Here is an 18,866-nt window from a genome sequence, read left to right as displayed (position 1 = left end):
TTTGCAACGCAACCAACTAGTGGAGCATCTGAATTGATCCTGATTTGACTAGTTCTGAGTAGTTTCTGGTGGAGAACTTCTGGGAGAAGCTGTCATTGGTTGACCTTATTCCTTTAGGGGTAGGAACAACACTTTTAGGGACTTTGGATCCCTTGGATTATGGACATTTCATGCATAGAGCTGTAAGGCACAAAAATGTCTATAACAACTACCAAGGCCCATTTCTTTTTCTCCTTCCGCTTACCCCAAAGAAAGTCTCTTTGAATGATTCTAAATTGATGCAAGATTTCTTTCAGAGCTGGAAGGGCTGAAAGCATGAAGATGGGGATTGATTGAAGGAAAAATTTTGGAAGCACCAGTCGGCCTGCCAAGTTCAAATATCTAGTTGTCCATTTCTGGGTCTTGCCCTGCATCTTGTTAATCACTGGCTCCCAAATACTCTTGTGGAGAGGTTTGTCGGTTAGTGGAACTCCCAAGTATTTGGAAGGTAGCACATCTCTTTGAAAGCCCAATATTCTGGAGATATTCCACTGAATAGCAATATTATTATTAAAGAAGAAAATCTTAGATTTGGAGAGGCTAACCTCTATACCCGCTGCCATGGCAAAGTCACTTAGGATTTGTTTATAAGCTAGCATCTCTTTTACCATGGGATGCCTTAAAGCATGGTGTCATCTACAAATTGTTGATGGTTCAAAGCATGCCCAGTCTCGGAGAGTCTGAGACCCTGGATAGTACCCACTTATTTAGCATGCTTGATAGATCAACAAAGTCTTTTCATCATGAGGATGAAGAGAAAGTGGGAGTGAGGATCTCCCTGCCTAAGGCCTCTTGAAGGTTTAAAAGTCTTAGATGGAGAACCATTAACCAAAATTGAAAAACTAGATGAAGTCACCAGGGCCATAACCCACCTTACCCAGTTGTGGTCAAATCCAAAGGCTAGAAGGACCTTCCTGATGTAGGTCCAATTCAACTTGTCATAAGCTTTGGCTAGGTCCAATTGCATAATCATTCCTGCCTTCCTATTACTTAACAATGAATGAACCACCTAATGCACTTGGATGATGTTATTTTGAATTTGTCTGCCCTCCACATAACTTGTTTTCTCCTTAGAAACCAAAGTGGGAAGAAGGAGTTTGAGTCTATTGGAAATTACTTTGGATATTATCTTGTACACCACATTGTACAAAACTATGGGTCTGAATCTGTCTGGAGTCAGAGAATTGTCCTGTTTAGGGATCAGAGAGATGAAAGATGTATTAAGCACCTTCAGAATGGTTCTACTCATCCTGGAGTCCTCCACGACATTTAGAATATATTACTTGACAATGTTCCAGCAAGCTTTAAAGAAATCGACATTGAAACCATCAGGGCCATGCGCTTTTCCATTATGCATTTCTTTGGTAACATCACTAACCTCCTCTTCATTTACCGACCTATTGATATTGTAATTATCCTCTCTTGTTACTAGCTTAGGAATGTGCTTAGTGAAGTCCCTAATATAATGAGCTCTATCTAATATCGTATCCTCTGCGATACTTCGAAAGTGCTGAACCAACTCAGCTTCTATGTCTTCATGGGTATTGAGTAATTGACCTTCGGAGTCCTTAATCATTGAGATCCTATTATGTGACTTGTTCTCCATTGTGGATCTATGGAAAAACCTTGTGTTTCTCTTCCCTTCTTTTAGCCATTGAACTCTTGATTTTTGTCTCCAAAATATCTCCTCTTGCTTACATAAGTTATCCTAGTCCTGACGAAGCTTGGTGGCTTGATCGTTCCTTGCCCTATCAAATCCATCCGTGATAAGGGCTTGATTGAGTTCCTACATTTTACCTTCGACAACTTTTTTCACTTCAAAAACATTGCCAAACTCATTCTTGTTCCAATATTTGAGTCTGAGCTTGATATGTTTCAGTAATTTGTGTAGTAGATGCATTCTCGTACCCTGAATTTGCAGATCCTCTATCCACCATTTTGCAATGTTGCTAATAAAATCTGGGTGGGTGAGCCAGATATTCTCAAATCTAAAAGATCTATTCTTGGGGGTGCCAATGCCCTGAACCTCAAGTTGGAAAGGCCAATGGTCCGAGCCACCAAAGGGGAGAATTCTCACTGTCATATCCATGCCTGTGAGCATGAGGTCCTCTGAGATGAAGAATCTGTCTAACTTTGAGGCTACTTGAGACTCTCCTCCTCTCTCATTGTTCCATGTGAAGAGGCCATTACTCGTATCTATGTCAACTAGCTTCATGTTGTCTAGAAAATTCTGAAATTCTATAGAGTCTTTGCTTAAAGTTCTAGTCCCACCTTTTTTCTCCGTAAGGGATTTGATTATGTTAAAGGTATTCCTACGTGTCTATCTCTTAGTTCCATAAGAGAATCTAGAAGCCTTAGTGTTATAGCTCCAAATCTCACTCTTATGGTTTGTGATGCTGCACTTATGGCCTAGGGCAACCCCTCCTTCCAGACCTAGTCCAAAAATTTAAAAAACAGTGTTTTATTCCCTATACGCGACTTTGCCCTGTGTTAAACGCGTGTACACGCGGGTCTGTCATACCCAACCCGCGTGTATCTATTAAAACACTTAAAAAAATAATAAATTCCTCTTTTTCGGGCGGTGATCGCGGGTTTACCTGCTGGATCACCTGTTAGTGCCCGTGGCCCAACTGTTCCCGACCAACTCCTAACTAAAAAACTACTTTGGAGAGGGTATAAAAAGACATCAAAGGGAAGGCCAAGGGGGAGACAGAAAGGAGAGCAAGATTATTATGCTGAGATTTTTCCCCTTTGACCAGGTCTGAAGTCCTTGGTGCTTTCCGCACTTCCCCCATCTTGCATAGGAAACCCTTGTTTCCATGTGTATTGGTGATCATTCATCCTTGATATCATCATTGAGTAAGACTTGGAAGGAGCTCTTGTCGGAGGCTTGAGGCTGGAACGAATCCGGGAGGAAGCTTGCTTGGAGCCTGCTGAAGGTGTTCAGGTGATATCTTTCCGATATATGTACTTTATTTGCCTTTATTTATAAAGAAACACGTCTTTGTTTCCGAATAATCTTTCTTTATGCTTATGAAATTCTTGTGTTGAATTCTTATGAAAGTGGTTACTTAAAGATCTTTTATAACTAACTTTATAGCATGAAGATGATTTATACATAAGTATTTGTACAGGTACTGTTGTGTTCTTTGATTTGTTTGTCTTGCAGGTCAAAGAAAGAAGAAGGGAACCCCAAGAAGGGTTTGCACCCTAACGGTCTTCTCGAACGTAGGACCTTAGGTATGTGCCCTAAACATTAGAATTTGCTTAAAAGTAAAAATGATGGCTGTGTGTGTGTGTTTCTTTGAATAAGCAATTTTCAGTCTGGTAGAGTCTTAGCCCAAAGGACCCTAGGGGTACTTTCCCTTCAACCACTTAGTTTATCATCAAGTCTTTGAGGGCCATACACATTTGTAATTAAGTACATCTCCATGTCTCCCACAAGCTGAATAACCACTGATAAATAATTCTTTGATGCCTCAACATCTATTATGCCAATCTTTTGGGGGTTCCAAAGAGTAAGGATACCTCCTACTGTTTTGTCTGCTTTGACTTCTAGAAAGTCATATTTATTGAGCCATTTATAGTGTATTTCCTTTATTTTTTGAATGGAACATTTAGTTTCTTGGATAAAGATCATGTCCGGAGCTTCTTGTTTCATTCTATTGTTGAGTATCCTTTCTTTCCTTTTACTTCCTAGACCTCTGATATTCCAAGATGTTAACTTCATTATGAAAGATTTGTAAAGGAGTAGCTAGTTAGATATTTCATCTTACATGAATCTATCATTATTTTTCCACATTCCATCAATAACTCATTTAGTTTTTTCTGCCCCTTTTCCTTCTTGGATTCCCGGGAGCTAGTCCTGGTGTGGTTTTCATAATTTTCACCCCTTCGTTGCCCTACCTTTCGGAATGTCTTTGTCCTTCCAGCTCATTAGTATGAGTTCTCCACAGGAACAGTTGTTTCACTCTATTAAACTCTTCTTGAGGTAATGAGTCCAACTCTCCCATGGTCCCCTGTTTCAAGAATCCTTCCAGATCTAGGTGTTCTTTGTCAAGAATATCCTGCAGTTCATGATCCTCCATTTCCATCTCACTCGGGGTCATTTCTTGGTCCATTTCCAGTTCCTCATTGTTCAGTGTAGTCCCTTTCTATTTATAAGTATCCTGTGTTTTCACACTATTTTCTTCCTTATCTTTATCCCCTGGGCTTCCCTCCATTTCCTAGTCTACCTTTGTTGTATCTTCCTCTTCTTCTAATACTTGGAACCTATTCAGACTAGCATATTTCCCCTCCGTTTGATTTTTCTTTGGCCCCCTTTTACCCCCCTTTCTTCTATATCTCATTTTGTGAAAGCTTTCAGTGTCTTTCACTGTGGTAGCTTTACCTTTGCTCTCTATTTTACTAAGAAGGCAATCTCTAAATAGGTTCCCATGTTCATGGCACCTTTGACATCTGAAAGGAATATGTTCATAATCCACAGTTTGCACCCATTCTTCATCGAAAACTTCCAGGATGACCTCATCCAATAGAGCTCCAGAGAGATCCATATCCACATATATTCAGGCGAAGGAAGTGTATTTTCCTCTTCTGGTTGCCTCAGATGCTTTGACAAAATGCCCTAATTTATTTCCTATTGCAGATAAAGATTCAGTTTGCCAGTAATCTAGGGGTACAGAATAGAGTCTTACCTAGACTGGGATCGAAGTGAAAGTCTTGCGCTCCGGTACAAAATTCATCATCCAAGGCTGTATATAAAGGCCTGCAGCTGCATAGAAGTAGGGCCCTCCTTCAAACACCCTGTCTTTGTCCTCTATATTTGTGAAGACTACCATGAAGAAACCTTTTGATCCAAGATGTAGGTCTATGCCTCCTTTAGGTTTCCAGTGGTATTTAATCCACGCCTGTAGCACCTTCTCAGTGGGCCATAATCCCATGAATTTACAAATGATAGCATAGGTCCACATGTGATCCCTGTGCCCCTGCAGTGTAGGATCATTTAAAACTACTCTGGGTGTGACCTCAGCCTTAGGCTTACATGGACCCTTTTGCATTTTGTTTTCTGCTTCCTATTTCTTGTCCTCTTCCTCATTTTCTTTTAATATATTTTCCTCCCTTGATTTGGTCAAATCATGTGCCTCGTCAATGTTCCTATTCCCTTCTCCTGAAAGACCTCTAGCCATCTCCAACGATTTCTTACCTCGACTGGCTACTGCTTGATGGTAGGAGGGAGTGGAGTTCCCCCATTTGCGCCCCTCCATGGCATTCAGTTCCTGAATATTCTTGAAACCCTAGCTCTTACCAGTCCCACACCCATTCAAAGAAAAATACTTATCAGCTATAGCGTCACTTCACTACCCGAGACATATCTCAAAAAATATCTCTATAAACCTCTTTATATTTACTATAACTTAAAAAGGAGATTTTATTTAGGTGAAACCTACGGGCCAAATACCATTTTAATACCATGGGCCAAATATCTTATTTATAAAAGAGGTATAAATAGGTATGGTAATTAAATCAAAATATATCAAATAGGATTAGAAATGAACATCTAATTATATACCAAGTCTATGGGCCAAATACCATGGTAAATAAAAGAGGTATGGTAATTAAATAAAAATATAATTAAACCAAAGGTATGGTAAATAAATAAAACCTATTTTTATATTTACTCCATAATCCTCTTTATATTTATGAACACTTAAAAAAGAGTTTTCATTTAGGTAAAGCCTATGGCCCAAATACCATGGGGCAAATTAATATTAATACCATGCAAAAAAAAAACATTATTAACCCTAATATTAATATTAAAAGATTAATATTAATATCATTATTAAATCTAATATTCATATTAATATATTAATATATTAATATTATTAAATTTAATAACATTGGAATAATAGAAAATTAAATTTGCTATATTATAATATAGATTAATATATCATGATATATATTAACTCTAGATATATATGGGAGGGAAGAACAAACACATAGAGTGATAAAGATGGAGAGATAGGGAGAGTTGGAGATAAACTAAAGGAGAGGAGAGAGGAGGAATGAAGAGAGAGAGAGAGAGAGGGAGAGGAGTGAGAGACGTAGAGAAGAGTAATAGAGGGAGACATAAAGATGGAGGGGGTAGAGAGAGAAGGACAGAGGGAGGGAGAGAGAGAGAGGATTGGAGGGCAGAGAGAGAGAGAGATAGAGAGAGATGGAGGAAGAGAGAGGGAGGTAGGAGAGAAAGGGAGAGAGGAAGGACGAGAGAGATGACTTGAGAGAGAGCAGGAGAGAAGGATGGATAGAGAGATGGATTTGGAGGGGGGGAGAGGGAGGGATGAAGAAATACATAGAGAGTGAGAAGTGGAGAGAGTGGGAGTGGCAAGGGAGAGATGGAGAGAGAGTGTGTATGTTTAGGGGTGAGATACAGAGGCAAACAAGGAGACATGGAGATAAGGGGGGAGATAAGGAGAGATAAGGAGAGAGGGAGGGATATAGTAACATAGTTGGAAAGAGAGAGAGAGAGAGTGAGTGATGGGGGAAGAGAAAGGGAGGTTGGAGAGAAATGGAGAGAGAGGAAGGATGAGAAATAGGACTTGAGAGATATGAGGAGAGTGATGGGGGAAGAGAGAGGATTGGAGAGCGAGAGAGAGAGAGAGAGAGGATGGAGGGATAGATAGATAGTTTGGAGAAAGAGAGTGTATGTTTTGGGGTTGATATAATGAGACAAAGGGAGATATGATATTGATGGAAGGTGAAGAGGGGGAAGAAGAGAGAGAGGGAGAGAGGGAGGGAGGGACAAAAAGGTTGATAGATATGGAGTGAGAGAGCATGTGTGTTTGGGGGGATGAGATAGGCAGACAACAAAGAGATGGAGGGAGATATAGATATAGATGGAGGGGGGAGAGAGGGAAGAATATTTCTTGCACTATATGCATTGATTTCAGTGTGGATGGTGATTTCTAATGCTATTTGATTGCTTGCACTAGATGTATTTATTTTAATGTAGATGTTCATTTCTAATGATATTTGATTGCTTGCACTAGAAGCATTGATTTCAATGTAGACGTTGATTTGTAATTATATTTGATTCCTTGAACTAGATGGATTGATTTCAATGTAGATGATTTCTGATCTTATTTAATTTCTTGCACTAAATGCATTGATTTCAGTGTAGATGTTGGTTTCTAATCCTATTTTCTTACTTGCACTAGATGCATTGATTTAAGGGTAGATGTTGATTTGTAATCCTACTTTATTGTTTGGATTAGATGCATTGATTTTAGTGTAGGATTTGTTTTCTAATCCTATTTATTGCTTGCATTAGATGAATTTATTTTAGTGGAGATGTTGATTTCTGATTTGATGTAATTGGATGCATGATGGTACATTAATTTTAAAGTGATTAGAATAACATTTTGCATTGATTTCAGTGTAAGCACAAAACATTATTTGTAATGTACATTGATTTTTGGGTTTTAGCAATTCAATTTATTAATATTGGAGAGAAAGAGAGAAAAGATATGATGCTTACTAGAACAACTAGAGCTAAATATTTAAATGTTTTATGATTTCAACTGTCCTTTTCATATAATCGATACGAAAAGTGAAAACTAACAAGGGTGAAAATAAGAATAATAGAAGAAAATAGTTTGAGATTGATCACAATGAAGACTATGTCTAACTGATTGCATTCTTACTATTCGCATTTTCTATCATTCGACAATATTATATTGTCACTTTGCATTCAAAATTTTTATTTCATCATTTTTCATCATTAAAGTTATTAACAATATTTATTATCTCAACAGACTGAGCTAACTAAGAAAATTTTAAATTAAAATGACCACATTAATCTCATACATATTTAACATATTTAAAATGGCTCTATTAATATTAGATGTATTTACATATTATTGATAAAATTAATCATAGATTCGATAGATTTTCCTTGGCTAAACATGACTGAAACTAGATTAGATCCATCTTAACTCTGTATCTATCAAGCGCCGAGAGGGATCAAATCTCTTGCGGCGCAAACCTTTCCTCAAGTTTTTTTCTCAAAAAAAGAGGTTTGCATCTAGAAAGGTTTTATACCTCTTGACACTTGATATATCCAAAGTTAAGATGGATCTGGTTTTAAAATAATTAAGAAAACAATTTTATATTATTATGTTTCTTGTTTCATAAAAGAGAATGGGTGTTTTGTTGTGTTGATAGTGCTACTAAGTGAACATTCCTTGATCAAAGTTCATACCCTCTCATTCGCACTACCACTTTTAAAGACAAAGAAGAAATGTGAAATAGATGTGCAACCCACTAAATAAGTTGCCAAGGTTGTTGCAACATATATAGGTGGTCATATCATGTCGCAAAAAGAGGTGTTGACCCACTCCCATTTTTGATAATATGTGAACTTTTGAATTTAATTCCCTGTGAATGTGATTAAAGGATATAACCATAAAGATTATAATAAGATCCCTTCACCAATCAAACACCACCACCTTAGATACCCATTGCCAAGTTGTTCTATCTATTTCCACCTCACATATTTGTTGCCCTTCTATCATACCCATTCTTCTTATTCGTTCGTTACAGCTCCGCTCCTAAAACATTAAAGCCACTACGGTCATAAAACAAACCATTAGCCAAACCCTACATGCTATAAATAGACCTAAACCCATCTCTTTTTCACTTTCGTTTGACTCTTTACTATTGGTTGTAGGTGAAATAGTTTCCTTGCACAAAACCTCTTGCCATTTGATCAATCTGTCACCAGAGTCAAGTAGTGTACCTGCTATCTATTTAGTCGATAACCATCTTACATCTCATTCTTTTGTCTGTCAGCATGGCCCCAAAAGGGAAATCCAAAAAGAAAAATACAAAAGAAAGTGTTGCTACCACCACCTCGGTCGATCTTGACCATGTTCCCCTTGCTGACTCCCTTTTCAAGATTGCATATGCCAAGTGTGAGTTTGATTTCCACGAATGGCACCTATGGGTCATAGAAAAGTACCTTGACGAGTAAGATCCAATTATATTCTGGGAATCACTATTTTCTTTCTTCAACTTCCCAAAAACATATGATTTCCCTGACCTGATTACCTGGTGCCAAGCCATATATGACCCCGTAAAAAGAGCAGTGGTGGCTTAGAATGGAGACATTCTGATCACCATCTCTGCTGAAATCATTAACCAGATGCTCCTAATTCCTCAATTAGACTCTCTCAGCCATTTTTCACAAGCAACACTTATGGATCTGTACCATAAGCTAACCTTTCCATAGAGAGCCCAAATCTTTGAGATCTTTTTTCCTAAGGATGCAAAATTACCAAAAAGGAATCCACCCTATCCATCTTCCATATTTCCTGAAGCCTCCAGGCATTATATTTCTCTGCTTTCCTACTTGTTAGGATATCCATATGACTAGTCTATTGATGAACCCATCCTTGGATTCCTTTCCATCTTCAACAAAGATCAGCAACCAACATTCATGTATAATTACAATCAATTCCTAGCTGATAATATACATGAACAATTCATGAATCTCACTATACAGGGAGTGTTCAGCTACAACTCTGTAATTGTCCACATTTTTCTTTTTCAGTAGGGAGATATTTTACCCATCAAGCTTAGCAAACATGATGAACAAGGAGTGAATCAATGAGTGATTCATTGGACCGAAATAGTCAGGACCACTTCTACAAGCTATTAATTCTTGGATTTTATAGATACATTCATACATCTAGCGGCACAAATTCTCAACAGTGAGACAGAGCCAAGGATTGGAGATGAAATAAAGAGGATTTTACACTTAAGTGAGCAGACCAAAATTGGTGATTGGTATTTATACTAGAACAATACAAAGATAAGGGTAGATGGTTGTGAGCGTGCACCATATAACCTACCCAAGTACGTTCCTATGAGAATCTTTTCTCTAGAATATATTAGGAAGATGATAAACATGGACGACTTGCACTTTGAATCAGGAAAAAGTAAATCTCAGTTTAAAATCAAGTCAAAGATTGGATCATTCATTTGCAACACCAAATCAGCTCGTGTTGAGAGATGCATTGTTAAAGAAAATGAATTTCCAACCTAGCTTTACCATGTCTTATGACACTTTTGGTATAATTTCTGCCTTGAGAGTTGAATTAAAAATGACTCCCTATAATCATACTCCAAGACCAGAAATAGAAAAGTATATGAATCAAGAGCAGTGGGATGATGGGACACTTCAAGAGGTAGATGAACAGGTTTTATCCACCCCCAATGAACAGACTCTAGTTGCTCAGAGTATGCAACAGAAAAGGGTGAGAGAGGAGACTTTATCTACTAAGGAGATTATGAAAGCATTCATTTTACAACAAAAGAGAATCAACCAGTAATAACTGATATTAGAGATTCATAAGATTCTACATCAGTAGGAGCTAGTGTTCAAGAACTCCTCCTATAGCTTCAACTTCTAAAGAACCTCTAGAAATCATTCAGTTCGTAGGAACTAGTTCCTCAGATGATAAGAACATCTTCTTAGAGTTCCTTGAAATTAAAGTGAAGAATGAAACTTTGAAGTCTAATGTATATAGACAATTCTGGAAATAAACATCAACTTCCAAGCATAGGCTTCTTTCTGCTTTTGACGGTGAGGAAGGCAAAATGCAAATGGATTTCTTCCAAGAAAAAATCCCATTTCCTAAGTATCCATCAAACTATAAAAAGACAATGTTTCCATTTGATGCCTATCAAATCCATCCAATTGATCAGATGGATATGCATAGACAATCTGGTGAGATGTTATTTTCCACCATGACAATTACAGTTATGTCTCTTTCCAAACTTAGGACTGCCCTGTCCAATGTTCAATCTTAGCTCAAGATAGAAAAAATTTCTTCATTAGCCAAAGGTAAAAGAATAAAGGCACTCAAGGACTTAGTGATTAAAGTAGGATATGATCCAAAATATGTCCAAGATGCAAAGTTACTCCTCAGAAAGAAAGATGTAGACATTGTTGCATTAAAGAAACAATTGAAGTTGCCCTCTATAGAAGATCTTCTAACAAAGGACATAGAAGAAAATGGACAGTGAAAGGAGGACATGCTCAAGCTTATCATTGAGCAAAATATACAACTAAAGAAAATGGAAGAGAAAATTGAAGAGTTACTGAAGGAGAAAGAAGTAGCACAGCTTGTTATGGTTCCACTCACAGTATTCCCAATAATAGTTGTAGGTACATCCTAGTTCATCATCAACAACCATTTATCTACATCAACAACAGCTAATCCAACAAGATTATCACAAGAATTGGCCACAAAGAAACAAGAAAATGAGAAGTTATTACAAAAATTCCAAAATTTAGAATTGCATAATGTCAAGAATGATACTTTGTATGTGGAGGAGATGCAAAAGTCCCACAGATTGGAACTTAAGATCCAAAAGATGGAAAGTGAGTCCCTAATGCTATATACTTTTGCCCAAGCCAATGAAAATATTTGGACACATATCACCCAATCCATGACATATGTATGGCCATCCATACAAATAATTTTTAATCAAAAATAACTTATTACCATATGCAGAGCAGAAATAGAAGAACAGAAAGAAGCTTTGAAGACCAAGCCAACAAAAGCCACATATATGATAAAGGTGCTAAATTTAAAAGGCAGAGAAGAACTAGAAGAGATAAATATTTCTGACAGAACAACTACCATCTGTCTTACAAAAGAAGAATTTGATTAACCAGCTAGAAACAAAATGTCAAACCCTGGATATTGATGTCCAAAGGTTTCATTCAAAATTTAATATTTTAAATCAGAAAGGAATACCAGGATTGGTAGCTCTAAATGATAAATTGATCAAATTAGAAGATTATTACAAGAACTTGTATACTATTGCGATGGACAGAGCCAATTTTGCAGGAATCAAAGGACAGATAACAGGGAAGGCCTTTATGGAAGCCTTGGAGTTTTATTTGATCATCAAGCATGAAATTAGACATCTATTCCTTAACAAGCCAAGTTTCGAGAGGTACACAAAAGTGGATGAAATATTTAGAAAGATGGTGAATTTGGAAATCCCAAGTGAAGAAAGATGGGATCAATTGTGTGATACAATTGAGTAATTTATGATCCTAACAGTATGACAACTCATCAGCTTTTTTAGGCCAAATCATCAACAGATTCCCAGACGATAGAGCTGCCTCTTTAGCAGTTTCTCCGTTCCTACAATACTGTCCTATTTTTGTAATTTTGTCCTATTTTGGTATGATGTTCCAACATATTGTAGATCCTTTTCAAATATTTTATAAATAAATCCTTCTTTGAGTTATTATGGGTTGAACCCTTGAACAAGCTATCAAGCAGATTTGTACTAAGCTGGAGCATTTTTTTGGAATAATAAAGGATTATGTATTTATCTCATATGGTTTGTTTCTCAGTGGGTTCTATTTCATGTTATTCATTCATTATGTTTTCTTCATATAAATTAATTCTTTTATAGTAATCTGGGCAAAATTTGACTGAGTTTCAGCCTTATTTTGAATCCCATGTGAAATTGTGTTTATAAAAAGAGAATAATTTATAGAACTATTTGTTATTGTAAGTTCCTCTTTACTTATAAAGTACATCAGATATCTGTAACAGTTTAATTATATTTTGTTGATTAAGAAAACATCGTTTTCTTAAATTCTTCTTATATTTTGTTATGTATTCAGTTTGAATATTCAATGAGTTATACTTCTTTATGCTCTCCTTTTCCACCCCACTGAAATCAAATTAACCATGCGCAATTAAAGAACAACCTTTTATTTTACTTGGAAATCTATCTGAGTTTAAAGTACTTGTTTATAAATTGTTCACTCGTCATTCAATAATTCAAAACAACAAAAAATTATAGATGCTTTCGCATAACTAACTGTCCTAGAGTTATCTCAAAAGACAATATCGCTACCACATCTCTTCTCAAAGATAAGCTACCATCGCCCACCTCTTATATCCATTCTGTTTATAAGCATATTTCAGTATTTGATATTAATGAAATGAAGTGTTATTTTTATGGATATTTGTATTTATAGTCATATCTATAATTTGTTGTGTTCTTGTTTAAGTTCAGATCATTCTTACGCCTTATTATTTAAGTTTATGTTTATTGTTAAAAATATTAGTTATCTATTTCATTTAATCAAATTGTTTTTAATAAGAATATGATTTTAATGAAAGATCAACTTTAATCTCACCACATGACCTAACCATTTGTTATCACTACATACTTCAAGAGTCAATATGCTAACATTCCCATTATTGTGATACACATCCTTCCCAAGTACATATTAAATGGGAATGTTAGGGTAATATACACTTTGGTCAAATACACTTGGTCAAATACACAAGTCTATGTTTATTTTCTTTCTATCGCTTAAGTCAAGTTTAACTAAAATTTTACTATGGATTTTTTATTATGCTTATTAGTCCTAGCTTAGCGAAACTTTAGGTAAACATGTGTTCCATTATACCTATTTTAGCTTAGTGATCCAAGTCATTAATAAATATGTTAGTGTATTATTGTTCCCCCTAATGAGTTAGTTTGTTGCTAGTAGTCCTTGATAAGACTATATGCCATGATAGAAAAACGTACCATTCTAACAAATGCATAAGAACAAAATGTAATGATGAGAATGGAATTTTTAATTTATGGTTTTATCTCATGTACATTTAATGTCACCTTTTTATTTATATTAATCTATCTTTATTATCTTCATTTTATTAACCATACATTGTTTTTAATATTTCTTACCACTATAAATTATTTTATATTAAAAGAATAATATAAAAATATTCTTTTAATAGTAAAATATTCCAATATTATATATTTTATTTTTTAAATTATAAAACATAAAAAATACATACAAATATCCCTCCTCTCCTTTTAGTATAATTTCATTAATAACAAATATTGCATAATCTCCAAACAAATTCTCACATGATATCTCCAACCAAATTCTCATTTATATTCAATTGTTTCCTATATTATAAGAAAGACCCTTGCCTCCTTTAACTCTGCCACATTTAGATATGCACCAACTAAATTAAAGTGAATGAAGAAGGTGGATTCTCTTCAAAGTTATTAAATTAACATCACGACAAAGACCCTTCGTCTCATTTAACCATGACACATTTGATATGCCCTAACCAAATTACTATCATATTGGTTTCTTAGGAGATAATTCCTTTCGAGGTTATTTGCCTCCTTTAACTCTGCCACATTTAGATATGCACCAACCAAATTAAAGTGAATGAAGGTGGATTCTCTTCAAAGTTATTAAATTAACATCACGACAAAGAACCTTCGTCTCATTTAACCATGACACATTTGATATGCCCTAACCAAATTACTATCATATTGGTTTCTTAGGAGATAATTCCTTTCGAGGTTATTATCCTTGATGCAGGTTAGGGTATAACGTATTTAAAAAATATGTTTACTTGGTTTACTCTTCATTTAAACCAAAATTTGGTGAATAACATATAAAGTGGATATGAGACCTTATAAATAGTTTTTTTTTTTGTTTTTTTGGTTATTAAATTAAATTCATTTTTGTGAATAACATATAAAGTGGATATGAGAAATTATAAATAGCTTTTTGTTTTTTTTTTTGTTTTTTTAATTAAATTAAATTTTTTTGAAAAGAGAGATACTCCTATTTAGTAATGATTACTTTAGCTTTCTCATTAATAATGACAACTCATTTGCACCATGTACAAAATGATAAGGGACATGACATTTTATTGTAAATATTTTTTATAACTATTTACAAATAAATAAATAAGTGACATGACATTTTATTGTAAATTATTTTTATAACTATTTACAAATAAATAAATAAATATATTTTTCAATAGCTACCTATTTAAATATGCATAAATTTTATACACATTAGACTTTATTGCTTCTTACTATGAAGTTAATCTTTAGTACAGTTAAAAAAAGTTATATAAGATATAAAATTGAATCTGTAATGTGTGAAATCATATCATCGATTACGAAGCAGTTAATTTTCATTACAGTCGGCTATTGCAAAATAGGGTTCCGAGCATCGAGATCGATTTCAGCTACAAGTTGTCTTTCGAGGTAATCAATTCGCTCATGAAATGCAGCTCCAATATAACTTCTGCACAACCAATCCAGACCATCTTCAATAGCTATGCCTCCTTAGTAGGAAACGAAGCAAATAAAGAAATCCGATAGCTAAGAAATTAGCACGAAAAAAGAGTTTGAAAGCTAACCGATTAAATAGTTGCCCCTGTTAGCTTTGTTGTGCAAAAGCATCAAAAATGGATTCAAACACTCCCAAAGGCTGCAATTACACTTATAATCATGCCAAAGGAACCATTGATGCTGTCGAAATCCTCAAATTTTGGCTAAAAGTCTTCCACCGATCAAAAAATTTTGCAAGAGGAAAGCCCTTTGGAGGGCAGAAATATACTATTGGGAGGCGAAAATACCCCAAAAACCATGTAAAAATCAAATCACAGGCTTAAGGATCCGCATTAATCTCAGCTGTGGGATCTGGTCGATCAACAATCCAGATCGCGTCGGCATATCGCAAGTCGGAGGAGGCAGCGGAAGCGACATGAGACATCGCCGATAAGCGATCGCCGATATCGCATCAGCGTATCGCTATCGGCATTTCCAATGGAGCATGGCCTTTTGCATATATATGAGCGATCGCCGATGGGCCAGACCCGATAGCAATACAGCGCTCCATTTCATAATATTTCAGGTCCGCGCCTGAGCCATTTTCAATGGTTTTGGGTGCATTTTCTATGAATCATGAAATATAAAGAAAACCGCCAACCTTATCCGATCGCTTTTGCTCAGCAAGTGGTTTTCGTACAAACGAGTCTGATGCAATAAAACTCTGTCGTTCGGTTTCTTGAGGGCAGATCAACAGTTGACGGACAGCAACCAACCTGCAGCAAATAAATGTTACGTGGAGTAAAAGTTTGGTTGACCAGCGTTTCAGAAAAACATTAAATGAAGTTCAATGGCATTCGTAAATGTGCAAAGGCGAAGCAGCATTGAGCTTGTGGAAGCAGAAGCCGTGAAGTGAACCATGCATGCACCTCTTAAAAGTCAAAATTGAAGTAGTAATGGGCGGGAATACTCAGTTTGGGCAGTGTTTCACTGCTTTAAGGCCACACAGTCATAACGGAGCAGTTTTTAATGATCGGCAGCAGGAATTAATCAGCAGTATGGCCGAGGAGGAAGCAGGACACCGCTGGGGAGTTCAGAGCATTCAATGGTTATGGTTCCATTGGTATTTCACGCCACCTGCTCAAAGGAGGACTGCAGAGCACCAGAGCGGTCAAATCCATTTACAACACAGCCAGAGTTGTGTCAGCAGCCCCATTTCTGAATGTAAATGTGGTTGGTGGCCATTTATGGGCTCCTCCACGCATAGCTAACAGGGAGATTGTGTAATGAGACACCATATATACTAAAAAAACAGATGTAGTGCGATTGATGAATGTTTGATGAATGATAGTCTTTTTGTTGCCTTTAACTTCTGGAGATTGTAAATGCTATGAGACCTGCAGCTTCTGGTCTTGATTTTCAACTAATACAAGCTTCTTTTGCTGTCACCTGCTCACTTTCCATTTCTCTTTCTTGTTCCAAGCTGTGCCTGCTCGCATTTATTTGATGTGCTGTGAATGTTTAATATTAGAGGGGCTGCAATCCCACCTCTGTATTATAATTTAGTGGTTCATTAAAATTTCTTGCAGATTGTTGTTGTTTAACATCGGGGAGTTGTCATCCTGTCTGTGTATTAAACAATAGTGCTACAGACCTTCTAACTGGTTGCAGCTGGCCAACACAGGGTCTTGTGTATCTGCTGGTGTAATTAGTGTTCTCCATCATCACCTTTACCTTAAACTGTGAGTAGTTGGTAGTTGAAAGCCTTGTAGTTTGGGGGTCTTCACCAATGTCTGGGGATAGTCATAGTAGGAGTGGTTATTTGGCTTAAAGGTGCTGCACATCTTCCATTTATCCATCATTTGATCCAACAAAACTGTTGAATTTTTAATGTTCCTAAGCATCACTGATATACAACCTAGGTGAGTTTCTTGGGGTGATAACATTATTTGGCATCGTTGCCGGGGAGAGGAGAATTGGAGCTCAAGCTTCCCTGGGAGAACGACATAGTTTCAAACTTTGATGACAGACAAGGTTTGAACACAGTATTGGTTGTAATCTTCTACCTTGTGACTCCATTGGTGGAAGACTATTCTTTGGTGACTCCACTTTGAAGTTCTGGCTCAATTTGTGAGGCATACTAGCAGAAATCCGCAGAAATCTCCAACTGAACCATTGCACGACCCTGAGAAAATTGTTAAATCGAAGAAATCATCACAGAAAGGGGTATCAGGATCAGGTAAGAATAAAAAATCCAATTTATCTCTGAAAGATGAGTTTATAACTGAAGAATTAAAGCTTGAAGTCTTAGAGTCCAGTACTGTTAATAAAGAAATTCTTTCAGAGATTAGTCCAGCCCCTTTTGCAGTTAGTTCCCCTTTGAATCTCAGTCCAAAGAAAGCTTCCCATACTGTCCAAAACATCCCAATATCTCTGCCATCCATTACATTATTTCCTACTTCTACATTTGCTAGTGTTCTTCCACATATTCCAAACATCGCAGGACAACAAGCACTTACTAGGATTGAGAGGATTGTTGCTGCTAGATATGGACCTTTGGTATTGCCTGTGCCTCTAAATCCTATGCCTATGGGAGAATATAAAAAATGTATGCCTAAATTTACTGGAACAGAGGGAGTGACAACAGAAGAACATCTTGAAACCTTTTACAGTTATGCTGATAATTTAGATATAAATGAGAATGATGAATGGATGAGAGTTTTTGTCCAGAGCCTTGATGGAGAGGCTAGGAAGTGGTTTAGAGAATTACCCCAAAGATCCATAACAGATATTGAAGCATTAGATGAGGTATTTTTGAAGCAATGGGAAGATAAGAAGGACTTGCTGTATTATCATACAGAGTTTGGAAACTTGAAAAGACGAAAGGGTAAATCTTTGCCTGATTTCAATAAAAGATTTAATAGAATGTATAGTAAAATACCAGTTGAGGTAAAGCCTACCCCCACTGCTGCCAAACTCACATATGCCAATGATTTTGACTCTGATTTCTGCTTATTGTTGAGAGAAAGAAGATGTGCTACTCTGTGTGATATGCAAGAGGCAGCCCTGGAGGTGGAATCCAATATTTTGGCAGCAGAGAAGTTAAAGAGTCAAGTTGATAGGCGAAGGCTGAGAGGTGAGGCTTCTTCTTCCCCTGCCTCAAATTCAGAGCCTAAATTACAGAAAATGACTAAAATGATCGAGTCATTGGCTGCTGAAATTTCTAAGTTAAAGGTTGAGCAGACTTCAGGCAAAATAAGGCAACAAAACACATTTGCTCCAAGAAATCCAAACCCATTTAGAAAAGCAAATGAGTAGCTACAAATTATGCAAAGGGGTGAAGAAGCAAAAGAAGATCATAGAGTTAAAGCTCCCTTTCAAAATGTAGTCATGGAGGGGGAACAATTTGAAGAATATGAGGATGAAATTCACTGCTTGGAAGATAAAGGCAGCGCTGCATTTTTAACATTGGTCGAATATGAAGAGTCATTGCTACAAGAAAAAAACAGTCAGAGGTGGGGCAGTGGTGTTGTTCTGCAATTTGGTGAGCAGCAACAAAAATATAATCTAAGATCCAATGCAAAGAATGTCAAAGAAAATGTTGCACAAGAAGCAGTTGCTCGAATAATGCCACAGAA

The sequence above is a fragment of the Pinus tabuliformis genome, chromosome 4_1, assembly GCF_031772625.1.
Source record: "Pinus tabuliformis cultivar Carrire ecotype Pingquan chromosome 4_1, CPIR1, whole genome shotgun sequence".
Lineage (NCBI taxonomy): Eukaryota > Viridiplantae > Streptophyta > Pinopsida > Pinales > Pinaceae > Pinus > Pinus tabuliformis.
The sequence above is the reverse complement of the archived record's forward strand: the minus strand, read 5'-3'. Positions refer to the sequence as shown.